The sequence below is a fragment of the Nymphaea colorata genome, chromosome 9 (genome assembly GCF_008831285.2).
Source record: "Nymphaea colorata isolate Beijing-Zhang1983 chromosome 9, ASM883128v2, whole genome shotgun sequence".
Classification (NCBI taxonomy): domain Eukaryota; kingdom Viridiplantae; phylum Streptophyta; class Magnoliopsida; order Nymphaeales; family Nymphaeaceae; genus Nymphaea; species Nymphaea colorata.
Window position 1 is genome coordinate 8,413,300 of NC_045146.1, and position 6,349 is coordinate 8,419,648.

The 6,349-nt window shown below is 42.6% G+C and overlaps 1 pseudogene; it reads left to right on the plus strand.

Moving 5' to 3' along the window:
• Positions 1-461: 461 nt before the first annotated feature.
• On the plus strand, positions 462-5,683 carry LOC116260272 (serine/threonine-protein kinase RUNKEL-like; annotated as a pseudogene).
• The last annotated feature ends 666 nt before the right edge of the window (positions 5,684-6,349 follow it).

The following is a 6,349-nucleotide window of genomic DNA, read 5'->3' on the forward strand; positions in this document are numbered from 1 at the left end:
GAGTGATTGTGGATCTCGGCAATAGAAGTGGATGGAGTGTGGCTGCTGCAGGCCTCGGTCGGCCGAGAGAGGCAGCAAAGTGATGGAGGAGCGCCCGAATGGAGGCAGGGGCTCGGCTCACCTGGCCAAGGTCACCTTGGCGCCTAGGAAGATGTCGGGAGATGGTTGCAGCGAGGGAGGCTGCAAGATGTCTTACTTGCTGTAGTAGAGATGCTAACTTGATCACGTGCAATCCTTGGAGATGAACCTAGCTAATGGACTCCAAGGGGTGAAACCGAGCCCGGAACAAGGAGTGAGCTCGGAGTGGGATTAGGTAGGCTCAATTTGGGTTAGGTTGTATAGAGCCGGGAGATGGAGATTAATTGCTAAGGGGTTGGTTATGGCTTAGAGATAGACTAAGGGTCAGGCGTATGATGGTGGAGGGTTAATCCTAAGAGAGAGTGAAATTAAGGCAGGGTGAGATGGCTCCTCATGATGAGAGGTGGCTCTTAATGAGTCTGGTCGGTTATGAGGATGTGTTACACCAAGAGAGGAAGCCAAGGGTTATGCGATTTCCATTGGGAAGTTGTGAACGTATGGCTTGGGTAATGATGGAGTAGGGAGGTATTAAAATGGTCTAATGATGAAGGGGAGAGGTGGCAGCTAGGAGTTAATCTCTTGAGCTCATGGGTTGGCTTTAGGGACGGTTACAAGAAGAAAGGGAGGCCAACGGGTAGAGGAGGTGAAGGATGCGAGTGAAGGGGGTGAACCGTTGTGGCTGGAGTGTAATGATGAGGAGGACACTTGGCGAGGGATGAAATTAACTTACCTTTATGCGTGGCCAAGTGTGGAGCTCTTTAAAATGAGAAGCGTTATATAACGCTTGAACTAATGAAGGGAAGCCGAAGGGAAAGAAGAGGAGTGAGCGCCCACGGGTTTGGACTCTTTAACGCTATTCCCTTGAGTTTACCAACCTGCCCTTTTCAAATAGCCAGTAATCAATTAGTCAATTAATGACCATGGGCAAACTTGGAATTGGTGGAAAAGATTGGACGCCGATCGGGTTTCGCCGGGGTTAGTGCAGCGTTGAGTATTTCCGGTGGCAGAAATGGATTTCCGATCGTTGGCTAGAACTCACTCAATTCTCATCCGAATTGGTTGAAACTTGGACAAATTGCAGCTAAGATCTGGGCGATCTTAACTGAACCAACGAGAGAGTGAAAACTGCCTTGACCTTGCTCAGAATTGATCTGAACTTCCTCCCAATTTGCTGTTCTATTCCTGCTATTCTGTGTATGATATTGCGCACGATTTGGGAAAGACGAGCAGGGAACAAATCTCCTTCCTCGACAGCAACTCAAGTACGATGCTGGATTGATTGCTGCTGTTGTGGACGAGTTTTCAAGGGGATTAACCAGTCAATTTTGCTGAAATCCTATTGGCCGTCTACCAATGGAATTCTGACGAGCTCTCTCGGATTCTCACCTTGAAAATCAGTCCTCTAAGAGCTAGCGTCGATCCTCCTTTCCGGCGCTCTTTCTCTCTGTTTTTAACAGAGACCAAGGGGCCTACTAGGGACGATTGCAACTAATCCTCTGCTCTGCTCAAGTAGGGAAGGAGCCGGGAGATTAACGGCACCTACCTCCTCTCTTGCAGCCGGAGTCTTGTGCTTGAGTACTAGGCGACTAGAGCCACGAGTCGCTCTGCTCCAAGCCTTCCCGATTATCTTCTCCAGCCTCTAACTCCTTCCGGGGATGAAGAAGTTGCACAGTGAGAAGATGGCGATTCAGTCGGGGAATTTGTGCGTAGGAAGAAGGTGCTCCAAGAGGATTTTCGATGGCCTCAAGGAACGTCTTCAAACCTGTTTTGCTTCAACCAGAGCCACGGGTTGGAGCCTTTGGATTCCGATCACCGGCGGTAAGACGATGAAGGGAAGAGAGAGGCAAGAGCCAATTCACACGAAAAACTCAACTTCTAATTCTTGATTGCATAATGAAAAAAGACTTACAAAAGAGTTTTACTTGAAATAAAACCGGTTCTTAACATGAGAACCGAGACACTTGCTGAAATGAAACGACTCAACTATAAAGCAAAAGCATAAAAGGAGACCGAGACGAGACGTCTCAAATGTTTAGTGAGTTTGGCCTCTCCCTCACGGGTTCAGCCATATAACTTGCCTAAGTTAGGCCTTAGGCTTGCCACGCATGGACTGGGTCAGGACTAGACTCAGGGTTCGAACTCGCTATAACCGGATCTAGGTCTAGTTCCCGTGCCTGTTCTGCCTTGAAGTCTTCAGCCCGCTGCCCGCGCTCCGCTGATGATGCTCTGCCCACACCGCCCGCTGCATCACTTCAAGTTCTATGTTAGCCTCCCTTAGCTCATCTATGCTTTTCATCATGTTGGCCGATGGTGCTTGACTCTCTTGGCCTTGCTTGGCCGTGCTGGCCCTAGTTCTCAGCCTCCTGGTGGGAAGGTCTGCATCAGTCCCTCCCCAAGTGCGCGTGGCCCCTTTTTAGTCTTGGCATTAATCCCTTGCCTATTTTTTCTCCTTCAATCTCGATCTCCTTCCCCTTTTAACGAGCCAGCTTACCACGTTAATTGAGATGAGATGCCCCACATGATCTGTGGCAGCACCTCTCACTCTACGTTAGTCACTTTCCTTCTTTGGCGTGGGCTAGATTTCCCAATTCCTCCATGCAGCTGCTTCACTTTCCTTCTCCTCCTTACGATTTAATCTCTTTCCAAATATCTTGCTAGGTAGGATTTCTCCCCTAATGGCAACTTTCCTTCACGTTTTATTCAGCTGCCAAGGTAGGATTTAATCTCTTTGCTTGCTGACTATAGATATCTGCTCCCATTTGCTTTGTGGAATGTAGGATCACCGGCTTCCAGAAGAATCTATACATGATCTTGGTCGTGACCTTGTCTACGCACTGCAGTAATGTCCATTCACTCTGAAATTTCTTGGATTAGGTACATGTTTAATTAATGGATTTCTTTTCAGGTTCTTGCACTAAGAAGGTATAATTTATTGTGACCTAAAACCATCAAATATCCTACTGGATGAGAATGGGCGTGTCAAGGTTATCCATATTTTGTTAAGTTCACAATTTACCTTGCCTTCATCTTAGTTATTATTCATCAAAGTTGGTGTTTAATGTGACCGTGAATTCCTCCTCAGACTTGAGTAGTATTCAACAGATGGGCTGTTTACAATTGTGCGACTTTGTACTGGCAAGAAGACTTAGTGATATATCAAAATGTTCTCTTTCACAAGTTAGTATCCTAACTGTCTCCTTTCACATTATCTTCCATTCACCATAATGAGATTGTTTTGTTCCCAATGCTAGTTAATTTGAAAACCTTTGACAGTATTTCCACTTATGCTTCTGTCAGTTGCCCCAAGCAAAGTGTGGTACTCCTTGTTATATGGCACCTGAATTGTTTCAGGAAGGTGGAGTCCATTCTTATGCTTCAGATCTTTGGGCGCTTGGTTGTGTTTTGTATGAATGCTACCCTGGAAGACCTCCCTTTGTGGCATATGAATTTACTGCATTGGTTGAATCTATTCTCTCAGACCCAGTGCCAACATTGCCTGATAATCCATCTAAACCTTTTTGCAATTTATGAACCATCTCCTGGTAAAGGATCCAGCTGAACGTATTCAGTGGTCTGAACTATGTGGACGCCATGGCTTTTCGAGAACAAAGCTCAGACCTTTGTCTCTTCCTCCTCAGCCTGCTTTCAACACTATGGTTGACCAATCTAGGCAATCCTGTCTATCTGAAAGGAATGTTGATTAACCACCTTTTCAGAAGGCATCTCAATATCATGGACCAAAGCATCGTGATGGAGCTATTAGACATGATGGAAACTCAGTATCTGCTACAAAGACATTTGAAGTTTCACCTAAATATCCACCGAACTCCAAAAAAGTTGAAGACAAAAGGCTCCAGCAGAGTTGGTGAGAAGTGCAGAGATGCCTCAACTACAGCGAAGGGAACTAATATTCTCAAGCTTTCAAGGATTGCAAAGAAAAATTTACAGAGAGAAAATGATAATGAAAACTATAGACGCCCTTTGCCTAAGGCCTCTGAATGTGATAATGATGTGAAAATAGAAAACAATGATATGGAGCTTGATTTTGGTGAGCACAACGATGAGGATGCACATGATGATTCTAATGAAAGTGAGATATATGTAGTTAATTCTCCTCTTCCTAATGCTCCAATGCCTTTGCCGCCTCGAGGTAATGAAAAAGATGATGAACTAAGTAAAACTCCTAACAAGACAGGCTTTCCACCCGATAATGGTGAAAACCACAAAGAGGAGTCATGCCCATTGCCTGCTGAAGTTGCTACCACTACACCAGCCATAGGTCAGAAGAGAGCTACTCGAAATGTTGTGGAGATGCATAAAATGGAAGAAAGAGCCACTGAAGGTTCAGATTCATCGAGATCAATTAATAATCTCTCCCAAGTGCTGTGGCATCCTTCTGACCTTTCTGTCAGGCCAATAATGCCTAGCAAGAAAACTGAAAAGGCTCAAGAAGCAATGCCTCCCTCCCCTTCCTTTCATTGTTATGCCTATGATTGAACTTTTGAAATTATCTCCAGGGAAGTTGGATGAACCTCTGTCTCGCATTGCAACCTATTTAACTGGAAGTGCTTCTCATGCAGAAAAACAGAACACAATTATCTTGAAATTTTGAGTGCACATCCAGATGCTGCTAACATCTTAGCAAATAGCTCAATAATGCTAATGCTTATAAAGATGCTAAGGTTTTCAAAAGCTTATGATCTTCGTGTTCATTTACTTTCATTGCTCGGCTTGTTGATCTGACACTTGACATCAATAGAAGTTGATTTGGCATCATCTGAAAGCATTAGAGCACTGGCAGATAGTCTTGGAGATAAACAGGACAAGGTGAGAAGATATGCCATGGCTGCTCTAGGTGAACTGGTGTTCTATATTGCTACAGAAAATGAAAATTGTTCAAGGGATTGTGCTGGTCTTGCTTCTCCAACAAAGGATGGTTGATCTACGCCTAGTTGGCAGGTTATATAGCTGAACTATTACCTTTAATTGACATTTTCTTTCCTTCTGTATTTTATGCATATGCTTTTCATGGTTTCAGGTCTATGACTATTTATTCACTTTTTGTTTGTCACTCTTTTTTCCATTCCTTATACAGGTATCTGGTCTAGTTTTTGCACTAATTTCCTCTATACTGCGAAAAGGAGAAGATGACACCACCCAGCTTTATGCTTTGAGAACAATTGAAAATGTTTGCAGTCAAGGGTCTGATTGGGCTGCCTGTTTTACTAGTCAGGAAGTGATAGCAAACCTCTGTTACATCTTTAAGGCAGTAGGAAAGTAGAAGAGTATTCGATTAACTACTGGATCTTGTCTGGTACATCTAGTTCGCTTCAGTCCTCCAAGTATTCAGTCAGTCCTAGATAAGTTATCCTTCAAGAATATTACATCTGGCCTTGCTATAGAAAATCCTCGAGAGCAGCAAATCAATATCAATCTTCTAAACATGGCGATGCTAGGAAGCCACATGTTCTCTAATATGGGTATTCACCTCATGTCTCTTTCAGAGGACAAACTTCTCGTTCCTGTCCTCATTTCACTTGTTGAGCAAGGTCGTAATGTTTTACCTAATTGTAAAACTCATACTTATCTTGGAGGATTTTTTTAGGGTAGATTTTAGGGCGATAATCTACAACACAAATCATATTTTTTAACTTAGGGGATTTCAGGGCTACCACAAGTGAAGCATGTTAATTTGTTTTTATAATCTCTCTGAGTATTAAAATTTCTAACTTGTTTATGTTTGTCAATGCAAGGTTTTCTGGCATTAGATGTTTGAAGGTAGTATTTCTTTCCTTTTGTCTCTTGTTTTATTCTTATATGTTTTTACATGTCTAGGCCCTTTATCATACTTTTGTGGTGTGTATATTTGCTTATAAAAGCTAAACTCTCCTTTTGATTGTTTTGAGATGGTAATTTCAATACACTTCTTTACTAATTTTTCAATAATGAATTGGGTCCCCATACTAATGTTATATAATTGGGGTATACTTTTGTGGTGTTCATATTTGCTTATAAAAGCTATACTCTCCTTTTAATTATTTTGAGATGGTAATTTCAATACAATTCTTTACTAATTTTTCAATAATGAATTGAGTCTTCATAATAATGTTATATAATTGGGGTATTACTTCCTTTTCTCTATACTTGTGAATTTCAGAACCTAAGGTAGTGTTTGATGGCCAGGAAATCTGGAATTGGAAATATATTTCCTGGAATAAAGGAATGAAAAAAATCTTTCTGATTCTCATTTTGATGTGTGAGTGATGACTGA